The sequence below is a fragment of the Dipodomys ordii genome, unplaced genomic scaffold (genome assembly GCF_000151885.1).
Source record: "Dipodomys ordii isolate 6190 unplaced genomic scaffold, Dord_2.0 Scaffold66, whole genome shotgun sequence".
Lineage (NCBI taxonomy): Eukaryota > Metazoa > Chordata > Mammalia > Rodentia > Heteromyidae > Dipodomys > Dipodomys ordii.
Window position 1 is genome coordinate 5,130,791 of NW_012267282.1, and position 15,582 is coordinate 5,146,372.

Here is a 15,582-nt window from a genome sequence, read left to right on the forward strand (position 1 = left end):
CTGTGGCTCAAGTGGTAGAGCGCTCGCCTTGAGCTGAAGAGCTGAGGGACAGCGCCCAGGCCCAGAGTTCAGGCCCCATGACCAGACCCAAGAAAATCACACTCCTTTTTCCAGAGCTTTGATCCACCAGCCACCTCATAATTCAAAAGTCCCCAAATCAATAAGACTCATCTCGTTAACCATGCAAAAACCAGAAGTGGTGTTCTGGCTCAACAGCACTAGCCCAGGGAGCACCCACAACTGAAACAAACAACAACAACAAAACAAATGCATGCAACAGCACCCAGGTCCTGAGAACAAGCCCTGGGACTGACACATAAAAAGAGGGAAACTATTCTTTTATTGTTAGAAAGCTACCTAAGAACAAATACAATGAGCTCATCACCACAAACAGCTAAGCCAGAAACTGATCATCAGAAACTGACATATATACATACAGCTGTACGTATAATAAAAAGTTAAAGACTTAAATATTACCTTGGGACTGTATGTTTTAAAAACTCCTTCATATATACCTCCATTCTTCACTTGTACTTCACATTTGGATCCCTAAAAATATATAATTAAATTAATATATAGTATGCTACCCTCTACCAGTGGTATTTTCATTTCATTTTTTGTAGCTTGTAAGATTTCATTCATTATTAGGTACTCACTGATAGAATGATTAAAAACTTTGAAAACAGTAACAATGTATTGAACTGTCAAGATTCCTGAGGCCTTACTCAAAGAGTTTATGGTGTGATTTTAAATACTAATGCCTGACCCTTCTGACCATGCTGACAGCTGCAGACAAAAGACAAGCAACCATAAACAGTATTTTATCCATAACAGGACACCATCAATGTCTATAATGTACTAATTGGACAAAGAACTCTAATGATCTAATAAATATTACTGGAAAATCATTCACAGCTTAACTTCAGACAATGATTTGATAACTTACAACAACTGATGTAAGTATATGAACCATCCGCATATTTGCATAGATTCCGTCAAAAGAAATCTGTAATATTAAAAAAAGCACTATTAGAGATGAATATACATATATAGCTGTATAAATATTAACGTTAAGACTTATCTTTTTATAAGAAAGATTTGAAGCCGGATGCCAGTGAACATAATTCTAGCTACTCAGGAAGCTGAGATCTGAGGATCACGGTTCAGAGCCAGACCAGGCAGGAAAGTCTGTGCGACTCTTATCTCCAATTAACACCAGAAAAATGGAAATGGCACTGTGGCTTAAGTGGTAGAGTGTTCACCTTGAACTGAAGAGCTCAGGGACAGCACCCAGGCCCAGAGTTCAAGCCCCAGGACTACCACAAAAAAAAAAAAAAAAAAAGAGCAGAGCAACAATGGCTCACAACTATAATTCTAGCAAATAAACCACTAGAAAGACCAGAAGTGGTGCTGTGGCTCAAGTGGTAGAGTGCTAGCCCTGAGCTGAAGAGCTCAGGGACAGCGCCAGGCCCAGAGTTCAAGAACTATGACCAACAAAAAATAAAAAACAAAAAATAAACAAAACTCAAAGAATTTTTCTATTGCCTTGACATTTGATCTATGGAATGTTTCAACTACCAATTTTTCTGAAGAAATTTATGTTACTCACCGAAGACTGAGGCAGTCCTTTGTTACTATTTCGACCTCTGAAAAAAAAAATTAAATATTTTAATTAAATTTCACAAGATAAACTAAAAACTTCCAATTTCAAATGTTGAATAAACCCATTCAAATAAAAAACAGGCTACTTGTGGAAAGTGCACATTTAACATGGAGCCTACAGATACCCAAGTATGTTTTTATCTGTGCCTTACTGGCCTCGACCCAAAACAGGAAGCAATCATCACAGAATGGGAAGACTCTGTCCCAATAGGATCCAAAAATGCCCCGTGCTGGTACCTCATACCTGTAATCCCAGCTACTCAGGAGGCTGAGATTGAGGATCATGGTTCAAAACCAGCCCAGGCAGGAAAGTCCATAACTCCTATTTCCAATGAACCACCAGAAATCCAGAAGTGGAACTGTGGCTCAAAGTGGTAGAGCACTAGCCTCGAGCAAAAGGCTCTGAGACAGCACCCAGACCCCAAGTTCAAGCTTCATGGCAAAAAAAAGAAGAAGAAAAAGCCAAAAAGGAACAGATAGCTACTGGAGGAGAAGAAAAAAAAAAAAACTTACATTGAATGCTAGTGAATAATCTTTTTTTTTTTTTTTTGTCGGTCGTGGAGTCTGAACTCTGAGCCTGGGTGCTATCCCTCAGCATTTCAGCTCAAGGCTAGTGCTCTACCACTTGAACCACAGCACCACTTCCAGCGTTTTCTGCTTATGTGGTACTGAGGAACTGAACCCATGGCCTCAAGCATGCAGGCAAGCACTCTTCCACCTGAGCCACCTTTCCACCCCATGAATAATCCTCAAGGTAAAATGTTCTGCAACATCTTGTATTAGAGTTTGGCGGTGCACTTGGTACAAAGGAGCTATTAACACACAACTGCTGCACCAGTTAAAATGGGGCTTTGCAAGCTATCACCTATACAGTATTCGCTCAGTGGATGGATATGTCTCTTCAGTCAGAATGTATATACAGATATATACACATAGTTCTTAAAGGCACACAACTTAGATCTAAAAACCTCTATGATTAGGTGAAACACCAAAAATAGGAAAAATGTAATGCCACAGAGAAATAAATAGCTGAACCTGAACAATGTGTTGGTCCAGTTAATGCATCAAAATGCTTCTTCTTCACCATCTTTGGATATGGTTATGCTGTGCATGGCTTGGAAGTGAATTAACCAGTGCTGGGTAGAGGAGCCATTTATTTTTTTTGGGTCCGGTTGTGGGTCCTGAACTCTGGGCCTGGGCGCTGTCCCTCAGCTCTTCAGCTCAAGGCTAACGCTCTACCACTGAGCCACCTTCCCAGCCCGAGGAGCCTTATTTTTATTATGGCATCTTGCTGTTTTTGTAACATGGAAATTGAGCTGAACACAATCAAAGTACCATAGTAACTGATCTCCCTTCCTGTGTGTGAGCAGATGATTAAATATCAATGACAGCATCCTTGGACATATCTAAACAGGCAGTGCCTGGCTGCTTTGGCTTCTCCCTCTATGCAGCTGTGATAAAACAGGCAAGTCTTCATTCAGTCGTCTTTGTATGAATCCAGTGGTTGTAGGGTATGGTTTTTGTTTTGTTATTTTGGGTTTTTTAAGTTCCTATTCCCCCTCCTCCATTTTCAAAGAGTTTGTAGCTGATGTTCATTAAGAGAGTGAGTACTTAGAACTGTGCCACTGATGGAAGGAAATCCTATCTAAGAAAGTACATTTCTTGGGGCTGGGAAAGTGGCTCAGTGGTAGAGCGCTTGCCTTGCATGCTCAAAGCCCTGGGTTCGATTCCTCAGCACCACATAAGCAAAAAGAAAAAAGCCGCAAGTGGCACTGTGGCTCAAGTGGTAGAGTGCTAGCCTTGAGCTGAAGAGCTGAGGGACAGCGCCCAGGCCCAGAGTTCAGGCCCCACGACCGGACCCAAAAAAAAAAAAGAAAAGAAAAGAAAAGAAAAAAGTCAGAAGTGGTGCTGTGACTCTACTACTTTCCTGACCCTGAGTTCAAGCCCTAGGATGGGCAAAAAAATAAATAAAAACATCATTTTACTTTACTGCTTTTTTTCCCCCTTCAGTTGTGGGACTTAACTCAGAGCCTGAGCACTGTCCTGAGCTTCTTTTGTTCAAGGATAGCACTATACCACTTGAGCAACAGTACCATTTCTGGCTTTTTCTGCTTATATGGTACTGAGGAATCAAATCCAGGACTTTATGCATGCTAGAAAAGCACTCTACCACTGAGCCACTTCCCAGCCTCAACCAGCTTTTAAAAAATGTACTTGTAAACTAAGTACTGGTGGCTCATGGCTGTAATCTTAGCTACTAAGGAGGCTGAGATCTGAGGATCAAAGTTCAAAGCCAGCCCAGGCAGGAAATTCCCCATGAAACTCTTATCTCCAATAAACCACCAGAAATCTGGAAGTGGCGCTGTGACTCAAGTGGTAAGAGTGCTTGCCTTCAGCTGAAGAGCTCAGGGACAGCACACAGACTCAAGAGTTCAAGCCCTATGACAAAACCAAATAAACAAAAATATATACGTTACCTATTCCCAAAGCTATAAGGACTGCCTACAAGGGTTGATTACCTTGCCCTGGTGTTTGTTGTGTCACTAGGTGTCCTTAAACTACTGTGGACTCCCACAAAGTTATTTCAAAGAGTAAAACTAAAATGGGTGCCAGTGACTTGAACTTATAATCCTAGCTACTCAGGAAGCTGAGATCTGAGGATCCTGATTGTAAGTCAGCCTTCACAGAAAAGACTTATCTCTAACCACCAAAAAGCCAGAAGTGAAACGTGACTCAAGTGATGGAGTACTAGCCATGAGTAAAAGCACTCAGAGACACCACCTAGACCTTGAGTTCAAGCCCCAGAGATGGCACAAAAATAAAAAAAAGAATAAAATTAGCACTATATAAAAGTCATACACTGGGCTGGGAAGGTGGCTCAGTGGTAGAGCGCTTGCCTTGCATGCATGAGGCCCTGGGTTTGATTCCTCAGCACCACATAAGCAAAAGAAAAGCCGGAAGTGGCACTGTGGCTCAAGTGGTAGAGGGCTAGCCTTGAGCTGAAGAGCTGAGGGACAGCGCCCAGTTCCAGAGTTCAGGCCCACAACCGACAAAAAAAAAAAGTCATAAACTATGTATTTAAAGGAATTATACAGCTTGGATTAGTAAAGAACAATTGTTTGACAATTCAGTTTACTCAGTTGAACAAACAGTTTAGCTAGGAAAACAGTAAGACTCAATTGTGATACAAAGTAGCGCAAGGTTTAGCATCTACCAGAGGGCTAGATACCCAAAAGGAATGCTGCCATATCAAAGCAACGTTATTTGCAATAACACATTCTTTTTTCTTTATTGTAGGACCTGGATTTGAACTCATGGCCTTTAGCACATCAGCTTGCTTGCCGGCCTGGCCCTGTTGTCTTGAGCTGCTCTGCCAGCCTTGCTTTTTAGAGATGTCTCATGGACTTTTTATCAGGCTGGCTTTGAACCTCAATCCTCTCAGGTTCCTGAGTAGCTAGGATTACAGGTGACAGCCTACTGACACCTAATTTTTCTTTTTCTCCCTTTATCTACTTTACTTTTTTACTAACAGCTAGTACTCCACCACTTGAGTCACACCTCTTATGCTTTATTATTTTCTTTATTTACCTTTCTGACCTAAACATCTACTTCATATAATACAAATTAAATTTCCTTATCTGAAATGCTTGAGTCCCAAACTGTTTAGAATTTAAGATATTTTTCACCATTCATTTGTGTTTCGCATAGAGCTGATGTACCTATGCAGAACATAACTTTCACAGTATTTTCAGTGGGCTACATTTGGAATGCCGCAGCTTGGCGTGGGGGCTCACACCTGAGAACCCAGCTACTTAGGGGGCTGAGAGCTGAGCACCGCAGTTAGAAGCCAGCTGGCAGGAACGTCCCCATCAGACTTGTTTTTTTTTTTTGCTAGTTCTGAGGCTTGAACTCAGGGCCTGGGCACTGTCCCTGAGCTTCTTTTGCTCAAGGCTAGTACTCTACCACTGTGCCTCACATGGTAGAGGGCCAGCCTTGAACACAAACAGGCTCAGGGACAGTGCTCAGGCCTAGCCAAGCCCCAGGACCAGGAAAAACAAAAACAAAACCCACTCTGCACCTGTCCCATCACACTTTGCTGCAAGTTAAAGACTTCAGGTTGGGCTGGGAAGGTGGCTCAGTGGTGGAGTGCTTGCCTAGCATAAATGAAGCCCTGGTTCAATCCTGTAATACCTCATACACAGAAAAAAGCCTGGTGGCGCTGTGGTCAAGTGGTAGAGCACTAGCCTTGAGCAAAACAAGCTCAGAGACAGTAGCCTTGAGCAAAACAAGCTCAGAGACAGTGCCCAGGCCCTGAGTTCAAGCCCCATGACAGGCAAAAAAAAAAAAAAGATTTCAGGTTTTCCACTTAGGGTGGCTCAATGACTGACAAGAAGTAATAATCTCAGAATAATGCCACAAAAAGGTCAAGGTCACGCCGGGCGCTGGTGGCTCACGCCTGTAATCCTAGCTACTCAGGAGGCTGAGATCTGAGGATCACGGTTCAAAGCCAGCCCGGGCAGGAGAGACTGTGAGACTCCTATCTCCAATAAACCACCAGAAAACCGGAAGTGGCACTATAGCTCAAGTGGTAGAGCGCTCGCCTTGAGCTGAAGAGCTGAGGGACAGCACCCAGGCCCAGAGTTCAAGCCCCACGACCGACAAAAAAAAAAAAAGAATAAAAAAAGGTCAAGGTCACATTTCATCCTAAATGTGATCAAGTAGAAAAACATAATCTACAATTCCATGCCTTTAATAGTTATAGACTACTAATAGTATAGTATGAGGTTAAAGTCATTTAACCCCGGTGTTGGTGGCTCACACCTATAATCCTAGTTACTCTTGAGCCTGATATCTGAGGATTATGGTTCAAAGCCAGCCTGAGCAGGAAAGTCCATGAGACTCTTATCTCCAATTAAGGACTAAAAAGCCAAAAATGGAGCTGTGGCTCAAAGTGGTAGAATTCTAGACTTAAGCAAAACAGCTCAGGGACAGTGGTAGGCTCAGAGTTCAAGCCCCAAGCATGTGTGCGCATGGACACACCCAAAATGCCAGTCCAATTAATAGAATGAAATTTATACCAATAAAGTTAGGGACTGTGGCTTACACATGTAATCCCTGAGACTCAAGAGGCTGAAATCAGGATTGAGGTCTAAAAAGTTAATGATAACTCTATCTCCACCTAACCAGCAAAATGCTGGACAAGAGGTGCAGTCAAGTGGTAAGAGTACTGTAGTGAGTAAGAAGCTGACCAAGACCTAAGTTCAAGTTCTAGCTACTGGCACCAATTAAAAAAAAAAAAAGGAAACAGTTTTCACACAATTTAATAATAGAGGTTAAGCTGGGCGCCAGTGGCTCACGCCTGTAATCCTAGCTCCTCAGGAGGCTGTGATCTGAGAACCATGGTTCAAAGCCAACCTGGGCAGGAAAATCCTTGAGAATCTTACTTCCAATTAACGGCCAGAAAATTGGAAGTGACACTGTGGCTCCAAGTGATACAGGGATAGCCTTGAGCAAAAAAGTGCTCAGGGACAGCACCCAGGCCCTGGGTTCAACCCCACAACCAACAACAGCAACAAGGTGGCTCAGTGGTAGAGTGCTTGCCTTGCATATATGAGGCCCTGGGTTCGATTCCTCAGCACCACATAAGCAGAAAAAAAAGCTGGAAGTGGCGCTGTGGTTCAAGTGGTAGAGTACTAGCCTTGAGCTGAAGAGCTGAGGGACAGCACCCAGGCCCAGAGTTCAGGCCCACAACCGGACCCCCCAAAAAAAAACACAGGTGGAGAGCTGGGCACCAGAGGCTCTTGCATATAATCCTAGCCAATAAACCACTAGAAAACCAGAAGTGGTGCTGTGGCTCAAGTGGTAGAGCGCTTGCTTTTATTTGAAGAGCTCAGGGACAGCACCCAGGCCCAGAGTTGAAGCCCCACGACGGATTTTTTTTTTTTTTAAAAAAGCATGACTTGTAAGTGTTGAATCTAAGTAACTGATATGCAAGGGTTCATCATGCCATTCTATCCACATTTGTATAATCTATGTTTTAACAACAACAACCAAAGGCTCCTCCAGATGTGATATAACTGAAGGTTAGATCTCAGCAAGCTCACTGGCATAACTATGTGCAGGAAGCATGAGGAAAGTAGACTAAGATATTGTAAGGTTACAAATACTAGTTAAACCCAAAATATGGTGAATTTCAACTAAATTTCTTTAACAACACATGGTAGGCTAAAAAGTCTGTGTGAAGGTGAATTAACTAATTCAAATGTAAAGATAGAGGGCTGGGTTATAGTTAAGTAGAAGAGCATTTGCTAGCATGTATGAGGCCCTGGGTACATAAAGTCAGGCATGGTGGTGGGCATCTGTAACCCCAAACCTCAGGAGGCTGAGGCCTGAGGACTGCAGTCTGAGGTCATTAAAACATACAACAAAACCCCAACTCAAAATACATGAAGGAATGAATGAATGCACACATTCATATGGAGCAAAAGAAGCTCAGGGACAGTGCCCAGGCCCAGAGTTCAGGCCCCACAACTCACCAAAAAAAAAAGTCTCAATGACATACATACCACAGAAGCAATCTACAAATCAAAAGTAATCATATCAAGCCAGGCATTTGTGGTACTGGTAGCTCAAGTCTATAATCACTGCTACTCAGGAGGGTGAGATCTGAGGATCATGATTACAAACCAATAAACTGCTCTGAAAAGGCTGGACGTGGAGCTGTGGTTCAATGGTAGAGTGCTAGCCTTGAACATAAAGAGACTCAGGGATAGTGCACAGGCCCTATGATCAGGCCCCAGGAGTGGCCAAAAATTAAATTTTAAAAGGTAAGCCGGGGGCTAGGAATATGGCTCAGTGGTAGAGTGCCTGCCTAGCATGCATGAAGCCCTGGGTTCCATTCCTTAATACCACATAAACAGAAAAAGCCAGAAGTGGCACTGTGGCTCAAGTGGTAGAGTGCCAGCCTTGAGAAAAAGCAGCTCAGAGACAGTGCCCAGATCAAGCCCCAGGACTGGCAAAATAAATAAATAAAGTAAGTAAGTAAGTAAGCTGGGCTGGGTGCAAGTGGCTCACGCCTGTCATCCTAGCTACTCAGGAGGCTGAGATCTGAGGACCGTGGTTCAAAGCCAGCCTGGACAGCAGTCTTTGAGACTCTTCTCTCCACTTAACCAAGAAAACTGTTAGTGATGCTGTGGTGCTGCCCTTGAGCTAAAGAGCTCAGGGATAATGCCAGGCCCAGAGTTCAAGTGTGCGCGCGCGCGCACGCACACACACACACGCACGCACACGCACACACATGCGCGCGGCACTGGTAGCTCATGCCTGTAATCCTAGCCACTCAGGATACTGAGATCTAAGGATCATGCTAAGAAGCAAGGGGCAGAAAAGTCCTCATGAGACTCTAATCTCCAATTAACCCACTCAAAAACCAGCAGGGGCACTGTGGCTCAAGAGAGCACTAGCCTTGAGCACAAACAGGGACAGCACCCAGGCCGAGTTTAATCTCTACAACTGGGGGGGAGTGGGGGGGAGGAAGGGGGAAGTAAACAAATTGAAATCAGGTTAGGTCTCATGATTGCAATCTTAGATACTCAGGAGGCTGAGATCTGAGGATCAGGGTTTGAAGCCAGACTGGAAAAGAAACTCTGGAAGACTCTTACCTCCAATTAACTATCAAAAAGTCAAAAAGTACAGCTGTGGCTCAAGTGGTAGAACACTAGCCTTAAGTGAAAAAGCCAACTGAGTTGGAGAGACCCTAAGTTCAAGCCCCAGTACCCACACCCAACCCCCTTCAGCACCCCCCCCACAGTATGAGGAACAAACAGGGGCTGGGATACAGCCCCAGGGGTAGAACCCAATGGTAGAGCTGAACATAAAGGACCCTTGATTTGATACCCAGCACAGAAGGGAGCAAATAGAGGCAGAGGAGAAGAAAGCATAAAAGAAAAGAAAAAAACAAAACAAAAACAACCAAGCAGGCCTGGATCTGGTGCCAGCCCTGCAGCAGTGGTGGAGTCAGGCTGGCAGCAGAGCTTTCTACCTTCAGACCTACACAATTCTCAATGGAGAGGCCACTATGGGCCAAAAATGCAAAAAGAACACCAGGCCTAGCAGAAACTGAGCCAAGAGGAACTTGCCCAAACATCCAACCACCTACTCCATGCAAACAGATCCAAGAGCTAGAGCACAATAGAGTCAAAGCTCCTGCCATCATGGTTCCCAGAAGAAATACATAATACCCATGAAAATTTCTTTCTCTCTCTCTCTTTTCTTTTTGTTGTTGTTGGTCATGGGGCTTGAACTCAGGGCCTGGGTGCTGCCCCTGAACTCTACCACTTTTAGCCTCCGCATCACTTCCAGTTTTCTAGTGGTTAACCAGAGATGAGAGTCTCACAGACTTTCCTGCCCAGGCTGGCTTCAAACCGTGATCCTCCTGAGTAGCTAGGATTTCAAGTGTGAGCCACTGGCACCCAGCTAAAATTTCAATTTCAGATAACAATTCTGTCCCATACAATGGAGACACATTTATATAAAATAATTATTACTTTCTGAAGTGCTGGGAATAAATCCAAGGCCTCACACACGTTAGGCAAGCATTCCACCACTCAGCCAGACCACCAGCCCCTAGAAATTCAAACTTAACTGGCTCCAAAACCTAACCTAGAAATGTTTCTTCACTCTACTTTGCATCTCTACAGCAGTAACCACCTCCATGTCATCAACAAAGTTGTATTTTACTTTGCAATACCTTATGTACACATTAACAATCCTACCTTCAATAATGCAATATTCTGGTATTTTCTGTTCATTTTCATTTTTCTAAAAATGCTCTCAGGATGGGAAGGTGGCTCAGTGGTAGAGTGCTTGCCTCGCATGCATGAGGCCCTGGGTTCGATTCCTCAGCACCACATAAGCAAAAAGAAAAAAGCCAGAAGTGGCGCTGTGGCTCAAGTGGTAGAGCGCTAGCCTTGAGCTGAAGAGCTGAGGGACAGCACCCAGGCCCAGAGTTCAGGCCCCATGACCAGCAAAATAAATAAATAATAAAAAAATTAAAATGCTTTGTCATGAACCATTACAGTGATTTCACAATATACTAAGGGGTCATGACCTGCAATTTGAAAAATACTTTAGGTAGGAAAAGTCATTTAACTTTGTCTTGCCATTAACGAGGCACTGTACTATACAGCAGAAGGCCGGCTGGGCCCCAAGCAGCCCAGGGTGGCGGCTTTGGGCTCCAAGCAGCCCAGGGTGGCGGCTTTGGGCTCCAAGCAGCCCAGGGTGGCGGCTTTGGGCTCCAAGCAGCCCAGGGTGGCAGCTTTAGGCCCTTGCGCTTTCCGAAGCTCTCCTCATAACTTCTCACACACTTTCTCACTGCTTCTCAAAGTTTCACCTACCCATTTATTAATAAGCCATCAAAAGGCACTTTAAAAAAAATCCTAGGGAAGTGGCGCTGTGGCTCAAGTGATAGAGCGCTCGTCTTGAGCTGAAGAGCTGAGGGACAGCGCCCAGGCCCAGAGTTAAGGCCCCATGACCGGAAAAAAAAAAAAAAATTCCTAGGTAGAGTCATGTGTAAGGTAAGAGCAATGAACTCTGAAAGAGGCACAAAAGAACTTCTCTTTCTGGATTCCACACAAAAACCTGACATCTTAAATTCCTGATTTCCAATAAAGACCTTGAGCCCCACCAGAAAACTGTATTATTTGGCTCAAAAAATCAGCTAAAAAATTAAAGTACAGGGGCCAGAAAGGTGGCTCAGTAGTAGAGTGCTTGCTTTGCATGCATGAGGCCCTGGGTTCAATTCCTCAGCACCACATAAGCAGAAAAAGCTGGAAGTGGGGCTGTGGCTCAAGTGGTAGAGAGCTAGCCTTGAGTTGAAGAGCTGAGGGACAGCGCCCAGGCCAAGTTCACGCCTCATGACCAACAGAAAAAATTTAAAAAAAAAAAAAAAACCTACAACCATGATTAATCTTAACTATATCCAGGTCTTTTTAAAGATTTACGAAAAGCCAGGTGCTGGTGGCTCATGCCTGTAATCCTAGCTACTCAGGAGGCTGAGATCTGAGGATCGAGGTTCAAAGCCAGCCCGGGCAGGAAAGACTGTGAGACTCCTATCTCCAATAAACCACCAGAAAACTAGAAGTGGCGCTGTAGCTCAAGTGGTAGAGCACTCACCTTGAGCTGAAGAGCTGAGGGACAGCGCCCAGGCCCAGAGTTCAAGCCCACGACCGACAAAAAAATAAATAAATAAATAAATAAAGATTTACGAAAGTACAAGAAGTCATCATGTTTGGTGGGGTGCCGGTGGGTCACGCCTATAATCTTAGCTACTCCGGGAGGCTAAGATCTGAGGATCCACGTTCAAAGCAGGCCAGGGCAGAAAAGTCCCTATAAAACTCTTATCTCCAATTAATCACCAGAAAAAAACCAGAAGTGGTGCTGTGGCTCAAGTGGTAGAGCGCTAGCCTTTAGCTGAAGAGCTGAGGGACAGCGCCCAGGCCCAGAGTTTAAGCCCAACGACCAACCAAAAAAAGGGCAAGGACTGTGTGTGCCTTCAATCTCCCTGGGTACATTTTCTAGGAAAACTGTCCTACTTTAGAAGTCTGATATCCAGGAGGCAAAGCATCATTAAAAAACAAGTAATATTGCACTTTCTATTATCATAGCATTCTTGCACAACAGCCAACTACAGCGACCTCTTAAACCCTAGGAGAGATGCACAGGTGACCTAGACAAGCTTTCCAAAGCCCCCGGGACCAGCAGGACAGGCTGCTGCAAAACTGTCCTCAACTCCACGAGGCTGTTGGTCATCTCAAGGAGCTATACAAAGAGAACTTTGTTTACAACAACCTGTCTATACAGTATCAAAACACTATTATCACCGCATCAAAACAGAAAGTTACAGTCCTAAGGGGAAAAAAATCTTCTAAAACCTTAAAATTCCTTTCAAGGTAAACACAACACTCTACTATGCTGAAATTATGCTGAAAAAATTGTTCTAGCCAGGCACTGGTGGCTTATGCCTGTAATCATAACTCCTAGGAGGCTAAAAATCTGAGGATCTGGGAAGGTGGCTCAGTGGTAGAGTGCTTGCCTTGTATGCATGAGGCCCTGGGTTCGATTCCTCAGCACCACATAAGCAGAAAAAGTCAGACGTGGTGCTGTGGCTCAAGTGGTAGAATGCCAGACTTGAGGTGAAGAGCTGAGGGACAGCGCCCAGGCCCAGAGTTCAGGCCCCATGACCAAAGGGGAAAAATAAAAATCTGAGAATCCCAGTTCGAAGCCATCCAAGGCAGGAAAGTCCATGAGACTCTTACTAACCACCTGAAAACTGGAAGTGGTGCTGTAGTTGAGTGCTAGCTAGCCTTGAGTAAAAAAGCTCAGGGTTAGCACTTAGGCTCTAAGTTCAAGCCCCAAGACCAACCAAAAAATAAAAACAAAAACAAACTCAGATCCTCCTGTAAGTGAAAACATATGGCTATTAAATAGCTATGATCTGAGTTAACATCCTCCATTGTAACTTTCTAATAAAGAAACACACAAAATATGTTTAACCAAAGTACAAACACCACAACCACCACAAACTTATCATGAATGTTTACATTGCTGTAGAATACAAACTCTAACTAGAGGATTAGTTTTACTTTGACAAACACAGATAAACAATTTGGGGGTTTTGCCGTATCTTAAGAGGCATACTTTTGCAGGCAGTGGCTTAAGCCTGTGATCACCTAAAAGCCTGAAGCAGAGTTGTGGCTCAGGTGGCAGAGCACTAGCCCTGAGCACAAAAGTTCAGGGAGAGCAACCAGGCCCTGATTTCAAGCCCCAGAACCAGAACCAAAACTAAAACAAAGTATATTTTCTTCAGGAACTTAAATTAACACTGCCTCCCCTAAAAAAAAAAAAAAAATCAAAGCCCCTTATTAATAGCCATCTACAGTTTATCTCTAATAGACCTAAGTGTCCATTAACTTTTTGGCCTAAGTAGATTGATGATAAACAAACTGAGTATCACTCCCCACATAAAAGAATGAGTTGACAAAGAATGACTTGACAAAGGATGAGACAGCTTAAATTAAAAATTACAAAATCAAGCTGGGGGCCTGTGGCTCATGCCTGTAATCCAGCTACTCAGGAGGCTGAGATCTGAGGTTTGAGGTTCAAAGCCAACCCAGCCAAGAACATCCATAAGACTCTTTATCTCCAATAAACCACTCAGAAAACTGGAAGTGGCGCTGTGGTTCAAGTGGTAGAACACTAGCCTTCAGCTGAAGAACGCAGGGACAGCGCCCAGGCCCAGAGTTGAAGCCCCAGGACCAAAAAACAAAAAAACACAAAAGCAGGCCTTGACTGACTACAGATAAAAAAATAAATGCCTAGCTGGGCGCCGGTGGCTCACGCCTGTAATCCTAGCTACTCAGGAGGCTGAGATCTGAGGATCGAGGTTCAAAGCCAGCCCGGGCAGGAGAAACTGTGAGACTCCTATCTCCAATAAACCACCAGAAAACCGGAAGTGGCGCTGTAGCTCAAGTGGTAGAGTGCTCGCCTTGAGCTGAAGAGCTGAAGGACAGCGCCCAGGCCCAGAGTTCAAGCCCCACGACCAACAAACAAACAAATAAATAAATAATAAAAGTGAAACCCAGAGGCTGGGAAGGTGGCTCAGTGGTAGAGCGCTTGCCTTGCATGCTTGAGGCACTGGGTTTGATTCCTCAGCACCCATAAGCAAAAGAAAAGCCAGAAGTGGCGCTGTGGCTCAAGTGGTAGAGCGCTAGCCTTGAGCTGAAGAGCTGAGGGACAGCGCCCAGGCCCAGAGTGCAGGCCCACGACCAGACCCAAATAAAACAAAAAAACTGGAACCCATCTCCTCCCCAAACTCCATCCACCTTAATCGGCTTCCTCTAATCCCAGTCTTACCCAATATCATACGGTCGTTGCTAACTTAAATTCTTGTTGTTTGGGTTCTACATTAGAATATAAACTCCAGAATGGAGTGTGGGGTCTGGAGCAAGAGGATAATGAATTCAAAGCCAGCCTGGAAACACTCCTAGGGAGACTTTGTAGAATAGACACACACACTATCAAGAGACACTGCCTGATTTATTAGAACATCTATCTTCTGCATATTTTCAATAAATTCGTACTGAGTGTAGATATTTAAGTCTTTTAGAAGCTATTCAGAGATGAATGTTTCAATGACATTTACATGGAAGCATGATGAACTACAACAGTTTCTAAATTGGAATGCCTCAGGAGGAAGAAACAATAGAAGCACCAAGCTGAAGATCAAAGTTTTCAAGAGGAAGGGGAGGTCTGAGGCCCTGGATTTCATCTGTAACATCACAAACAAGTGAACAAATTAGTGTTTGTTCACATGGTATCCTGTACCCAAAGAAATGTTAATGTTCTTTAGGCTTGAGAAAAGGGTAGCAATAAGTTGAGCATGATGGTGTACTCCTTAAATCCTGAGCCCAGGAGGCTGAGGCAGACTAAACCACAGAGCAAGAGTCTTGAAAAAAGCTACTCATCAAGAGCAGGGAAGGGACTGTGGAAGGGGAAGATATGGAATAACCAATGATGAATGCTAACAGTGCCACAAAAGTACAAAGGCAGTAACTTAACCACAGGTTAGCAACTGGGGGGGGGGAGCCCCAGACTCAAATGTGGCTTGCTGGTAGAGTGTTTGCCTAGCATGTATGAAGCCCTGTGTTCAATGACTTAGTACCACATGAACAGAAAAAGTTAGAAGTGGTGCTTTGGCCCAAGTGGTAGAGCCCCAGCAACGAATGTATGATACTGGGTAAGACTGGGATTAGAGGAAGCAGATTAAGGTGGATGGAGTTTGGGGAGGGGATGGGTTTCAGTTTTAAATGGATTAGAGGAACAGTCATAGAAAAGGTAATAGTTGAGCAGATCTGCCCCAGG